We start from the raw sequence: 16,268 nt of genomic DNA on the forward strand, positions 1-16,268 counted from the left end.
GAAATACAGTTAGCAATAAAAGTAAATTATAACCTAAAAATAATTGAAGAACAATGAAGGAAAGGAAAAATAACTAATCTAATAAATTTTGTTTTTGAAATATTTCGGTCTTCCACACCTTGAACTAACTGACTAACGTCAAATGAAAAATTTGAAATAATCTATCAACGTTGAGAGTTGTCGTCATATGAAATTGATCACGTGTAGGTTGGATATAATTTGACATTTTTCCATTCCTTTCAAATTTTGCGACATGATGAATTACGATTGCAATTCTTCGATATTCCTAATGAATTCTTGTGGTCTTTATTGTGTACCTGCACTTGTTTGAACCTACATAAAATCGTTTTATATATTTAATTATACTTGGTAAAAATGATGTTAATAAGGTCTCACGTATTTAATACATTCCTTATTCTTTTCTATGCTATAAAAAAATTTTACACTTCTCTTCTATGCAATTCATTATCACATTTCCAACGAGATTGCCTACGAGTTGGCGCGAAAGGTATGTCAGATCCCTTTTGTTTGGTTTGGGCCCTTCTTTGAAGTGTCAATATCTGACATTAAGATAGAGCTGACGGTCTGGTTATGGGAGAATGAATTCTTCGCTGGGGGGCTATTGAGGAATGTTATCATGCGAAGTTCTTCTTTCATCTGGTTCAAAGAAGTTCCCTTCAGAGCTGTTAGCGATTGATTGAAAACAGGTTCGTGCTATTACTAGCACTGGCTATTGTTCGGCCAAAAATATCATCTGCGTGAATTGGGTAAATCGGATTCCTCTTGTGTAGATTCTGTCAGAATGATGAGGAGACGGACGTACACATTCCTTGTGACTGTCCAGTTCTTGCCCTCAGAAAGTTCGAATGGTTCAGCGGGGCTTCTCAATATCAGGGAGCTCACATCCATCTATCTAAGGGATACTTCTGGGTTTTTACTTGGGACCGGGATAGTAAAAAACAGATATGGGAGTACTAAAATCAGCCTGGGCTGGCGCGATGGTCGTACGGAGGGTTTTCCTTAGTCCATATCTCTCTTCAGTAATCTACAATTTACACTTACATCAAAATTCTTCAAAAACTTAGAAAAAAAAAACAAAGAACATAGCAATTTAAATTTAATTTGAAAAACGTCAATTAAATATAAAAAAATTCAAAAAGTTTTCAATAATTCTTAAGATCATTATCGCCCCACGATTATGTGAGAAAAATTAAAATGCGAAATAAATTCAAAAATTGAACGAATCAACTTTAAGATACAAGAAGACCATTGATTTACAGCAAAAATTTTGAAACAAAAAATTAAATATAAGAGGTCCCTTTTGCTTAATCTACTATAGTATTGATTTGATTTTACTAATTTCTTTAAAAAAAAGAAGGCATCACTCTAAAATATAACCTCGCTCGTAAAAATGGATTATATAATTCGGGAATCTCTGCATGACAACCGAACTGATTTCAATTCGAGATTTTGAATTCAAACTCCAAGCAGAGTATGTTAAAAACAAAAAGTGTTTTATTGTTTCCGAGGTTTTGTACAAACCCAAATACATTCAACAAAAAAAAATTTTTCGTTTAAATTCAACCTTGCCGTAACGGTGATACTTCGTACTGAAGTTTCGTTTTAACCAATAGTTCAAACGCAATACCAATTTTAACATGCGACTTAAAAAAATTGTTCCACTTGAAATTTTTATTTCAAAACTAACCTCAGCAATGATGTTCCCATACTAAAGATAACCCAAAGTAATTATCAAAATATAAAAATTAAAAATTAAATTTGCAGGATCTAAATTAATATACGAATGATAACAAGAAAGAAGGGATTCCTTAATTTGTTCTTCACTAAAAACCCTAAACTTTTGCTCTTAGTATGTGTGTATATAAATGAACAACAATTAAACATAAACACTACAAGTATCAGAAAATTTTAAATTTATTAAGAGGAACATGAGAAAAAGGGTTCAATATCAAAAAATGCAATTTTATACAAAACAAAATGAATTAAAAAGTTCACATATTAAAAATAATATGGGAACCTTTTCTCAATTTGGATCCTTGAATTGAAAAAAGAAAGAGCAAAAAATGCTTCTTTTCGTGAAACTCTGACGAATAAAGCAAATTCAAAAAATTACGACTAAAACGATTTGAACTACAATCCAATTCTTAAGATTTGATTATTTCTTATATAGGTTCAAATAAATTTAGTTCTCACGATATACAAATCGCGTCTAGACAATCAACGGGTGCTCAGTATATAGAGGGTAATATTTAATGGGTTCCAATACACTAAAAAAATTTTATGCAATGATGTTTGCAACATTATTATTTCTTGATTTCAAAAAGTTTACCGAAAATTAGAAAGAATTATGTGAGATTTAAACTAAAAGATAAAAAATTTACACGCCAAATGTGTTTGTATTGTTTTATCACATATATTGTTAGATCAATACGCCAATATAATAAATAACCGCATGTGTAATAAAAAATTCAACTTTAGAAAGTAGAAGTACGATTCAACCTTCAGTTACAAAAAGTATAAAATTAAAATGCATTAAAAGAAGTTTAGAAGGTTTAAATTGTTGAGGTTTTTGAAAGTATTTCAGTTTTGAGAGCATTTCATAAAGTATAATGCTCTTTGAGGTATTGATCTTCAAAATTTCATCATAATTCAAATATTATGAATTATCTATATGTACTGACAGTGGCAACATTTAGAGTACCCCTTTATAAGGCTTAACTTCTTAAACCTTTTTATCGTAGATGACCATATAGTAAGCTGATCTTGTTCAATTGAATACCATTTAACGTGCAAGAAAAATAATCATCTCTGTTAAAATTTATATTTCATAAATTCACTTGATTTCTCGAACGAATCAAGTGAATTAATAAAATTACTAACAGTACGCAGATATCAAAAGAATTGGCATATACCCTATAGGTACTCGAACAAGCTTCCTTCTTTCTTTGTCGCTACAAATAGCCGTAAAATTTACTATTTATACTAATTTATTATACACATACATAGGTCAAGATAAAGTCTTCTTGAACCTATTCCTAGATTATAAAAGAAGAAATAAAAGGGTTTTCTTTTCTCTAGCAAAAAACAGTTTATTAAAGAAATATTTTCCATAAGAAAATTTCTAGAGCTATCAATCCATTACACTTCAATTCCGTGCTGCTCTTTAGAATAATATGCATTTATTCTGTTGGGTTAATATCAATAAATTCCACAATTACTATAAAATTTAATTAAACAAACTATTCAGTTTTCATATTAAAATTGAAATCTCAAATTATTCGAATTTAAAAATATTTTTATTCTACTTGAGTTTTATTCTGTGCAATTGAAGAAAGTAAACTCGAAATTTAAAGACCTTTCTGAATGTAAGCTTATTTACTTTATTTTTTTGCGGTTATTTGGTGCGTGTGGTAATCACTTATTTTGATTATACACTTGGAATCATAATTTTTGTTTTACTAACATGTTAAAGCCCTTGTTTAGGCGGCGTTAAAGGTCATTACTGTTGATTAGTTAAATTGGATTTAAACTGCTTTTTCAATCCTATAATTCCCATTTTTTTACGTCATACTTGACTCTTTTCATTTTCTTGTTTCTGGATTTCATTTTATTTCGGCATTTTTTTTTGCACAAAATACTACTTTTTTTCGTAGTTTATGGTTTATTTATACTCGTATTTTCACTTTTTCTTCGCTTTGCCTTTTCATAATATTAGGCAGAAAACAAATGCGATTTGTTGATTGAAGATTTTGTTTTTATTTTGACAACATTTTAGAGTTTGTCGGCAAACCGTTAATTATAAGGTTTTTTTTGTTTTAAATTTTTCTTTTTCCATCTTCAATGTAGGGTTTTTTCAACTAGCATTACAAAACCTAATCTAAATGAAATTTAGTTAGGAACGAATTTTAATATTCTCAAAGCGAGTTATAATCCAGTTTTAAGCGTCATAACTGATATTTGTACTGCAATATATTCCTTAAACTGGAAACAAATTGCCAAGATCATCCAGGTAAACTTAAAAACAAAGGAGAATCAATATTGATCCTTTTTTTTGGCAGGGTTTTCTAATTTCAGTTGAAGCGATTTTTATTGTAACAAACGAAAAAGGGTTGGTCTTAATAGAAAACCAAAAAAAATTTAATTAAATTTCTTCAGAATCTGGGTCTGTTTCTAAAATTTTCATTTTTAATTAAAAAAAAAATATATGTTTGATTAAAATTTAATCACATAAAAGTTGTATATTAAATATGAAAGCACATTTTATTTTATTCAAGAATTTGAAAAGTTGGTTTTATAAGAAACAAAGCGAAATGCCAAAAATTTTAATTTTTAATATGAAAATTAAAACCTATTTAAAATAATTATAAAAACATCATAAAAATTAAGAAATTAAAAATGAGAACTTTACCGTTATTTCATTAATTTTCTGAATTCTGAATATCTTATTTGGAAACTTTAAATTTCACAAAATTGCTAAAAAGAATCCAATCAAATCATTTTAATTCTTATAGATGTTGGAATGTAAAATCTTACCGCATAATATTCTAGACTTTGCATCCCAGATTGTAGATAATACATTTCTTGATTACGTTTCGAAGTACTGCTATATTATTGACAAAGTCATTGAGGATAATTTGATCCACTGTAATCATTAATTTCATAGTACCCCTGCTTTTTCCAATAACCTGAAGATAGTGCACAATCAATTGGACATAACTTCTGAACAGACTTATGAATCTCATTTATAGAAGTTTTTTTCTAGTCGGCAAATCACAGGTGAATAATACAGTTTATCGCCATTCGTTTCGGCAAAATCAAGAAAAATTATACCAGGTAATTTATTTTAACTACACTTTGTCGTAAATTTTAAAATTTAATTCGAAATTAATTTCTAAAATCAAATTTTTCAATTTTAATATGAATAGAAAAAATCAAAATTCACTCGAAACTTTTTTCACCCCAAATATCAAAACAAAATTTTGAGTAAAATATAAAATCAAAATCGAATAAATCCAATTCATAGGCAATTCAAGATGTTCATTGAAGTGAAAATTCACAAAAAAAGAAACGAAATAAAAACAAATAAAACAAAAACAGTATGAGCTCATAACATTTTCGTAATCATCTAATTAAATCCTTTTCATTAAATTGTTATATGATTCCAATATTGCCATTATATTTAAATAATAAGCCAAACATTCAAACAATATTCATTAAACATTGCTTTTTGAAAATATCAAAGAAAATTTTTAAGCAACAATTTTGTTGTCGCTTTTTTTATTATTACAAATTTTTCTTTTTTTTTTTGCAAATAACTTGTGACATATCGTAGTCGTCGTCATCATCGCCGTCACCAAGAACAACAGCCTATTAATGATGCTGCCATCTCACACGGCCAATAAATAAAAAAATTATAATAAAAAAAAACGTTCTTCTCCAATTGAACTTCTTAAATTATTACCGAAAAAAAAATCATAAAGAAAAAAAATTTCAGGTTCATTGTGTGAAAAGCTAATAAATTTCCGCTTCATTATATATGCATACACACTTTGACACACACTTCGTATACACTCTTCATATATTGTTATATATGAAGTAGAATTGAAAATATTTTCAACCCTTTTTTTTCTACAAAACAAACACCCTAAAGCTAATAAATTTTCCGAATTCAAATACTTATTGCAATTGTGTTTATGTGTGTATGTTCATAAAATTACAATACAGAGTTTTATATAAGGCCCGGTTTGAAATGGTATCATTAAAGGATTTAAATTTAGATTTTTTGTTTTTTTTTGTGAGCAAAGGATCGCATGAATAAATCCTTTGATTTTTCATGCATTTGAATTTAAATTATCTTTTCTTACTTTTTAATAATTTTCTTATTTTTTCATTTCGATTGAATAAATAAAATTACTTTAAGAAAATTCGAAAAACTTAAAATATTGTTCGAAATGTTTAGGCCAGAATAAGTTCTTTTACCTAAGAGAGTCAAAATTTTTCGAGATAGATACTCGTATGAAAAATCGTAATAGAAATTTTGCACTGGCAACTTCTTAATGCAAACTATACAAGTATCAAAAATTTTAAATTTGTGCACATTGTATGACTCAATGAGAGAATAAGGTTCTACAATAGCACCGTCAAAGACATTGAAATGATTATTTTTTGAAACTACAACGTTTTGAACGAAGTAATCCTGTTACATGGATGTAATCAAGAGATGCTTGTGTTTCAGAAACCTTTAACCAACAAAACTGTTCTCAAAGAGCTGTATGCATACACGTTTCCCTACTTAAAAATAAATGGAAATCATAAAAAATTTTAGATCAATCAAATAAAAGTTTATAAGAAGTAAAGGTGGTAACATCCTAAATACACAAATAAAAGATTAAACAGAAAACTTTTTCAATTTCGAAAATCCAGAAAAAAACTGTTGGAAGGGTACAAATAAAAAGAAGCGTGATAATGCGGAAAACTTATATTGCTTTTACATTGTACACACTTTATGTATAACTTTATTACCTATACCATTTTTTAACTCTTTTATTTTCAATTGTGATTTTGAATTTATTGAACTGGAAAATTTATACGATTTTTCGTTTAAATTAAATGCAAATTTTTTGAAATTTTCATTAAAATGAAAAAGAGTTTGAAATTTAAAATTGTATTTTTTTTATTTTTTATTTATTTTATATGAAATAATTTTAAAAATTTTATCGGGGTTCAATTAACGAAAAGTTAAACTTACTGTAAAACATTTATTACAGAAACTACAGTAATTTCAGCACAATTTAAAAAATTTTCCAAATTTATAGGCAACAAATATTACTCTTATGTTCCGAAGAGATGTAAAGAGAAACTTGACTATGAAGTGTGAGACGGTAAAAATGCCTCAATTCAAAAAATCAAGGGATTGCATATTATTATGCTAAGCAATGTAAGCGAACATGATACTAGATTAGGACTACTTTTTTTATTCACATTGCCATCAAAAAACTCATTTTCCTTGAAAATGTCCGATCCTATATCGTGTATCCGCAATACTTATCATTCTCTTGCCTACATGATGTTGTAAACAATCAATACATATAATAAAATGATAATATAAACAATCAATACCAGTGAGTCTAAATATAAACAATAAATATCAAAAAGATCGAACACATTCTATTTCAAGACAAAACCTTCTGGCGATCGAAAACAATGGTTTTAAAATTGGGAAAGTTAAGTCTATATAAATATTGCAGTACTGTTATTGATAGTAAATTAGCCTGGAATAATAATATACAATCACATATGGTATTCAAAATTATGAATAAAAAAGTGCCGCTCTCTATGAAAATGCCTTTGTACTACAACATGTTCCATCTTCTACACGATTATCTACCTCGTAGCGGTGGAGGAGCCGAGTAGGGTTAAGGAGTCTCGGGAAACATCCCCAGATGAGATCTGAAACCAAATGATAAACAACTCTTCTCCTAACATATCCCTCGTATTGACTCCCTTCACTCCAAATTCCCCTGGGCCGGATTAAGGTGTTATACGACCCGTGCCGATAATCAGCTTGGCTGGGGGCCCAGACAAATAGCCCAGTCGCGAATGGAGTATATGGATACCTGGCGCCCTCCGGATTATTTAGCCTTGTCTAGGTACTGCGGATCTCTGCCTAGATGGACTTTCTTTCTCCGCAACTCGTGGGACTAGTATGGAGAAAAATAACGGAAAAAACATCGATGAGTCCGGTACTCATAAAAAGCCGGAAAGGAATTTGGCCAAGCACAGTAAAACTGGGACCTTGCAGAAGGCGAGTCCACTACTAAAGCCAGAGGTAACCAGCAGAAATGCGGTAAGCACTGTTGCGAAACCAAAGGTGAAACAGGAACCCCAACCGGGACCAAGCAGCAGGGCACGAGACTATGACAAAGCCAGGCTCAGTGCCAGCAGTAGCACATCGGGTGCAGTCACGAAGACTAACCGGAGCACAAAATGGGCACCAACAACAACAATCAAGCCCTCACAGAGAGCCTACAGGGAACGGCGATCGGCTTTCAGAAATCTGGAAAGGATCGGCCGTATTCCGGTAAAACATAGGTCGGATGAAGAAAGGTCCACAAACAACTGGGCAAAGAGTATAGTGGACAAGCACGCGACCGAGAAGGGGGTGGCTACTAAGCGTCAACGCTCCACAGAGGAACCACCTGGTGAAGCTAAGAGACCGAGGCCACCGAATAAACCTTCCAGCGTCACAAGGCCGTTCAATGAGATCCTGAAGGGCCATCTAATTGTTGCAGGGTAGACCAGGCAAAAGATGATGCCAGGATCTCAGCAGAAAACTGGCGGAAGGTGGAAAGTCGGCTTATGGCAAACTTCCCTCAAATCATGAGCGAAAATCCAGGCCCATATCCCTCGTGCAGAGATCAAGGTTGGCACCAGGGATGTGTGAAACTTGTGGCCTGTGCAGATAGTAGGTCCCTGGACCTATACACGAAGGCAATAGTGAGGACTGGAGAAATTTGGTCCGGCGCAAGACTCGCGGTCGTTGCAAGTCAGCTGAGATATGGATAGAATCTTAAAGCTGGTCCAGCTAAGAAAGACAAACCTGCCAACTGCCAACTGGAGGGTGGCCAAGCTTAAAGATAAGATGGACGACTATAGACAGGCCCTCGTTATATTGAATAAAGAATCGCTGGCTCCTCTGCAGAAGCAGGGGTTTGTGAGCAACTATGGGTTTTCCTCTATAACACTTAAGGTGTACAAAACAGACACTAGGGTAGAGGGGACCCAGAAGTTGGAGGACGATAAAGGACCAGCCCCGGAACGGGAGCCTGTAGTCGTCCAGAACAGGGAGGAAACCGCAAAGGCTTCTGTTCAGACACCGCTTTCATCAGAAGCAGAAATGCTGAATGAGTCGGATCTGACAGACGACGACGTCATGCATCTCGACCTGGAGGGGGCCCTGCTGGACCTGAACCTCAACGACGATGCAGAGAAAACGTTGGTGGGGGTTGACGAAAGCAGTAATGCTTCGAATAATCCAGATCAACCTCCATCACTCTAAAGCGGCATCGGCTGCGCTCCTTCTCCGCCTACAAAGGGGAGAAGAAGACATAGTTCTGGTCCAGGAACCCTGGCTGGCAGGTGGAAGAATCTGCGGACTCAGGACGGCGAACTATAAGCTGTTTTATAGCAACAGCGACGGAAAGGTAAGATCATGCATATTAATTAAAAGTAACTTAAATGCTTTTCTGTTGCCTCTTTACAGCAATGAAGATTTGACTGCTGTCAGTCTCGAGGTCCGTGGCAGGATCCCCTGGTGGGCCTCAGTATACCTGCCCTATGAATCCCAGGGGAGGCTTCCACCTAGCAATCTGAGAGACCTGGTGGAGAAGGCGCGGTCTCTTGGCACTGGTCTTATCATTGGAAGCGATTCCAACGCACATCACGTGATCTGGGGAAGCTCGGATACCAACACTAGAGGTGAGTCACTTTTTGATTTTATCTTGAGTACTAACCTCACTCTATGTAATAGAGGCTCAGAGCCCACATTCGTTACTAAAAATAGGCAGGAGGTTATAGACATAACCATTGCCTCACAAATTATTTTTGGCTCGGTTACGAACTGGAAAGTATCGCAAGAGCATTCCTTTTCGGACCATCCCTATATAGAAATTGAATTCGTTGCTAGGCACAATTCTCCTTTGACTTTCAGGAACCGCAGGCGGACTGATTGGGCATGGTTCCGAGACTCGCTAAGCGATCTCCTTGGACCCGGGGTCCTTTCACGTCCTGGGTGGCCAGCGGACCTCGACAGTACGGTTTCTACGCTCACTGGAGCCATAAATGGCGCCTCTAAGGAGGCGTGCCCGTTAACTTGGATAAGAGGCAACAAAAAACCACAATGGTGGTCTGATGGGTTAAACGCCCTTCGTAAAAAATGTAGAACTCAGTTAACCAAGGTGAAGTTCACCGGGACACCATCTGATTGGTGCGCTTATAGGGATGACCTAAGGAAGTAAAAGAAGGAGTTAAGGAGAGCTCAGAGGTCGTCCTGGAGGGAGTTTTGCGGCAGGATTGGAGAGACTGCGGAGGTCTCCAGATTTCGCCGGGTCTTGGCAAGTGACCCAGCCGTGCCGAGCTACTTGATGGCTGCTGGTGGCTCCTGGACCAATTCCGCTTCGGAGTCCGGAAGAGCATGCTCCGAATAGTGATTTTGGCGAGTCCTGCGCGTGAGCAGTGATCACTGAAGGGGGAATACTCTGGGCCATTTGCGGCTTTGATCCATTTAAGTCAGCTGGCCCTGACGACATAGTGCCAGCAGAACTACAATGCGCTGCGGAGGTCATCCTTCCTTGGCTTAAGATCATCTATGAGTGCTGTATAGACTTAACCTACATTCCAAAAACGTGGAATGTTGCTAAGGTGGTCTTCATCCCTAAGGCTGAGAGAAGTTCTCACAGCTGCCCAAAGGATCTTAGACCTATCAGCTTAAGGTCTTTTCTATATTAAAGATATTGGAAAAGTTGATGGACGTATATATAAGGAGAAACCTTAACCCAAGGCTTATATCTCCGGCACAACATGCGGATCGTAAGGGGAGGTCAACGGAAACGGCCCTCCACTCTTTGATACACTACATTGAAAAATCTCTGGACAGCAGAGAGTATACGATGGCTGCCTTCCTGGATATTGAGGGCGCATTTAACAATGTCGAGTCGCGGGCTATCACTCAGGCGCTGTCAGGGCTCTCGATTCATGGCTCCCTGATTGCTCTGATAGGCAACATGCTGTCAGGTAGAACCATCAGGGCTAGCTTTGGGGGATCATGCATTGAGCGCTCCGTTGGCAGGGACACCCCGCAAGGAGGTGTGCTTTCTCCTCTTCTCTGGAACCTCGTTATTAATCAATTACTGGTTTGCTGGAGGGGGAGGGCTACAAGGTGATAGCTTACGCTGATGACTTGACTGTTGCGGTGTCTGGAAAGCACCTTCATGCCCTAAGTGGGCTGATGCAGAGGGCCCTGAGCCTCGTGTCTGGCTGAACTGTCGGCTGTGGGTTCCACACTATCAACCCACAAAAGACGGAACTAGTTATTTTCAGTAGGAGATATAAGATACCAACAATAACTCAGCCGACACTCAACGGAATCCGCTTATCCTTTAGCAGGAAGGCTAGATTCCTGGGTCTTATTCTTGATTCAAAGTTGAACTGGAGGTCCAACGTTATGGAGAGAGTAAGGAAGGCAACTATTGCGCTTTACTCATGTAAGAAGGGCGTCGGGAAGAAGTGGGGCCTGAAACCAAGCATGGTTTATTGGCTATACACCGCAGTGGTGATGCCGATCCTAATGTATGGCGTTCTGGTGTGGTGGCCAGTGCTCCACACAGCGGGGGCGTCAGGCTAATAAGTAAGATTCAAAGAATGGGGAAAAACCTACAAAAATATAGAACACCTATATTACATTTGTTTTTTCTCTTTGCTTTTGCTAACTGTATTATATTTTGCATAATCTAGTTAAAACATATCAGTATACATATTTCAAATAATTTGTTTAACTAAGAATATTACAAGTAGTTGTTAATTTGCACACATAATTAAAATGAACTACACCAAAAGTAGAAGTAGATCCAAAAGAAAAAAAATTATACGTAATACACAAAATTCTTGTAAATTCATAGATAAAACATTTAGTCGTTAAATTATTTTCTTCCTTTCTGATTTTTAATCCAAACTATAATTTAAGTGTTTTGTCTTTTTAGACTTCTTTAAAACTATTATGCCAGTTTTGTCTATTGAACCAGCTTGGTAAAATTTTCCATTAAAATTTCTTTTAACATTTTCTTTTTACAAGGAAAAACAACATCCTTATTGATAATTATAGGACACAATAAACCGACTTGTTAAGAAAGGAAAATAATAGTTTTTTTGAAAGGACTTGAATGATTTTCTATTATATTTCCTTAACTTTAAAACAGCTTCTTTAGCGGCATTATCGATTATTAAATAAAGCATAAATTAAATATAACCATTGTTAATCTCATCATCATCAACATCATTAATTTCATCACCATCATTTTTACCATTTCAACTTGTCAATTTTTATTGAATTTTCATTTTGTGCTCCTTTTTTTTCTCATTCTTTCTCTTTTATAAATTTGAATGGAAACCGTCCAATAAATTGACCGAAAAAATCATTACTAAGCATAAAATTTGATAGTTTCCAATCATTTTAATATTTTCATCATCATTTTAACTTAAACTATACAAATTCAGTTTAAAAAACGAACAAGTACTAGACTATATTAGAGTTGTTTTATTCGAAAATTATCAATAAAAAAAAAGATCATAAAAGTTGCGATACAATCTGTCGATCACTCTTAAAAGGATTTTTATTATTGTAATTTGGCCATCTATAGGTATACCTCAAGCTCGTTACAAAATGATTGAATACTGCGACTAACAAATTGTAAAAGCGCATTAAATGAAATTGATTGCAAATAGCATTTCTTATTACAATGTACGTGCACTAACCTCTAGAATTTAAATGCAGCACTATGATAATGTGAAATTATAATTCATTATAACTAATTTGAACAATACTTTTAAAGCAGACCATTAAATTGTAATTATTTCTAATATTATATAATTAAACGAAGTGTGAAAATATGTGAATTAACTTCCACTAAATATACTGAGATTATTGTAAATTTTTATAAAGATCCTTCAATTTGCATTTGGATTTTGAAAATCTTGATTGTTTACAAGTGAAGTTGCTATACCGGTATTGATATCAAAGCAATGACACTTAAAATTGTAATATTGCACAAGATGATTCTGTTTACAGGCTCATTTACTCCATAATCCGCCACACAACAGCAAACATCAAAAAGTTTTATAGATCCCGAATTCCTCGAATTACTCTTAAACAAAACCTGCTGAAGCAACGAGGAGGATTTCACAGTTCCAAACATAAAATTATGAATGACTGCTAGAATTTTACACAACACAAGTGCTACATGAATCACAGAGTGTAAATATTTATTCAAAAAACTATAAAATTCAGTCATTCACATATTCAATTTTACTAAAATAAATAATTAACTTATAATTTAAGTCGTATATTCCATTTGATTTAATTAACAATTTTGGATTAACCATTTAAGAAAATTGACTAAAAAAGGAAGAAGATCTTTTATAATAATAGCTGTTTCTGCCATTAATTTTATAATAATAGTTGTTTCTGCCAATTTAATTTTATGCTATTAAAAATCTCAGTAAGCGAATTTCTTTTCGGTAATTTCTTTTACAAGATTGTTTAAAGGCTTTTGATTGGCATCTGAATCCATTGAGTAAATTTCAAACTCTTTATTATATTAGCACTATATGAAAAGCGAATAAAATACTTTGCTTCCAAAATCACACCGTTATTAAATTTATTAAAAATTTCATTGAATGTCAGCGTCAATCAATCAAGGTACAAAATAAAATTTCAAAGAAATTACAGTGAGTTAAGTGACGTATAGAAAAATATATTTTTTTTAGCGTTTTAAAATGTAATTTATAGATGAAGATTGAAAATAATATTTAGAAATACTTACTGTTACAAAAATATTTTTCAATCAATAATTTGTTGAAGCTAAAAGATTAATTCTGCAAACTACGAACAATTTTAAGGCAATGATGGAGTTGAATAAGTTTTGAGAAAATTCCTGACTGCAATTAGTGTATTTTCTGGTGTTGGTCACTATCAAGTGATTTTGATTTTTGTTTATGGTCTAAGAAAAAGACAGAAAAATTGAAGGACAACTCCTAAGAATTTTCCTTATAATGTTTTGAATTGTAACATAGTTAATTAACTTCCTTAATATAAAATGAAAATTTTATTAAACCATAAGCATCTAAAAAATATTTTTCCAAATTAAATTATTCTTTTGATTTTTAGATTTCTTTTTCATTTTTAAAGGATAATTTGATCTCATTATGGCATTTTGTTCTCATTACTTAACTTTTTTCCTGTTCTCGAACTCATATATCACGTAAATTCATTCTTTTTCTTCTGCAGATTAAATTATGCTCATCCTCATATTTATTGAATCCATGTTTTGTTGTTTTTTTTTTTTTTTGCATTCTAATTTCATTTTGAATTCAATCAACGCGCGTGTCATTATCTTATTTTATTACGTTCTTTATTTTATTTTCTGCTTTGCAAATCTTATGTATATGAATGACGCTTTAAATTTCAAAAAAGATTTCAAACGTTCAAGAAATATTTTATATGTGTATAGTCAGCAAAATCCTTCAGCAAGGACATTTAAGTAATTTTGATTTCTTCTTGTTGTTTGTTGTTTTTTTTCTTGTTTTTTTAAATTATATTTTTAAAATTGATACATACACACACAATTCTACATAATATATAGAGAACATTATATAATTAAATTGAACAGAAAATCAAATTTTTTCAGGGACAATCATAAGATTCAAATTTCAAAATAACTATTAATTTTACATTTGCATAGATGCTCTTTTTACGCCTCTGGTAAATTTCAGTATTACAGTTATGCCGAGCCTTAAAAATTCTACTTCATTTGCGGAAATAGTCCACTGCATTTTCTGGAGCTTTACAGCCGCACACAAAAAATGATGTCTTTAAGCGGATCAAAGTTCCCGAACTCCTAGCAGGTATTCTGCTCTAGACCTTATCTTTTCTTTTGAAAGGCTGGCTAAAGAAAGGCTATCCTCGGAAAGTACATCAATCAGCGATCCCAAATCTAAAAGAACGAATACAACCGATACTTCCAGCGTCCTGCGTGTCTAGCACACAAAAATCTAACTACGACGTCGCTTATAAACTTGTAAACTTATGGTGATTGCAACAAGCAACGATCAAAGGTTCAGTTTAAGTTGAATAAAAAAAAACTATTGCAAACTTAAAAAAATTTAGAATGCAAATAAAATCTCATTTTCTTTTGAAGATTTTAAAAAATTTTCCACATAAGTGATACAATATGTTATTTACGATGCTACACCAATAACAAAACAGCAGCAAAAAATAAATCACAGTATTCTTAGAATTAGTAGTTAATGTTCCATTGCCACCCGTTTGTTCTCTTACCATCTACACTTTCATTGATATTAAAATTGCAGTAGCACGAAAAATTATTTTAAAAAAAACTTTTATGAGAAAAAATTTGTTTTTTTTTTTTTAAAAATTTTAAAATTTCACCCCTTGTTATCTCAAGTACCCTTTCTCGCATTTCTTTTCAATATGTTTTTTTTTCTTTTTGTTTCTTTTTATAAATTTTGTATGAAATTATTTGTTTCAATGACTTTAAAGGTCACGTGTCATTATTTTCTGTATACATAGAGATCTCCTGTCACTGATTATGATGACATTAATTTTTTTTGGTTTAAATAAAGATTTGTATAGAAGATTAATGATGATAATATGTAGAGAGAGCTCTGATGATTATATTCTTTAGTTTATTAATGCTATAATAGTAAAATTACAATAAAAATAACTGTTAATGAGAGCAAAAGCATTAAATAAAATTAAATTTCAATAGCGGCGTGTATTAGGAAATTAACAGAAAGGAAGGGAAATTAATTTAAATCAAAAGGATGACAATAAAATAACAATTTGTGTAAACTTCAAAACAAATAAATTGTAAAATTTAAAATTAAATTACGTATGTGTGTTTGTATGTGTGCACAGTATAAATGAATAGAATTTATTTATTGCATGTGTATGTACAAACTAAAAATGATACTATATTAAAGTCTTGTCCAAAATTGAGTGTTAACCCTTAGACAATTGAAATAAAATTTGTTGTCATTAAAATTTTGGATTTTAACCTTTGAATTCATGTATGTATTCGCAAAGTGATTAAAGAATACCTTATACAGCTTCGATCTGAAACGCAAATTAATTTTTTAAATGTAACCTTGTTTTTGGGAAGATTTTAAATATTCAAAAGATTCATCGTTATCAACGGCATAAGTTCTTGCAACATTTATTGAATATTGTTAAAGATTAAATTCTTTTACTTTTTGGAAATTTAAGATCCTCCTGCTATAAATATTTTCATTTGAAACTCAAATCAAAGTTCCTCTTCTAATTTCAAAATATTTTTTTTAATACATAATCTTGTTTTGACCCAAGTTCCACATGATTGTCTTTAGAAATTTATCTTTGTCGATTTCTTTCTCTATATAGAGGTCGACAATATTATATTTTTAATGTGTTGCAGTAA

Source organism: Condylostylus longicornis, unplaced genomic scaffold, assembly GCF_029603195.1.
Source record: "Condylostylus longicornis isolate FDR11 unplaced genomic scaffold, ASM2960319v2 ptg000013l, whole genome shotgun sequence".
Lineage (NCBI taxonomy): Eukaryota > Metazoa > Arthropoda > Insecta > Diptera > Dolichopodidae > Condylostylus > Condylostylus longicornis.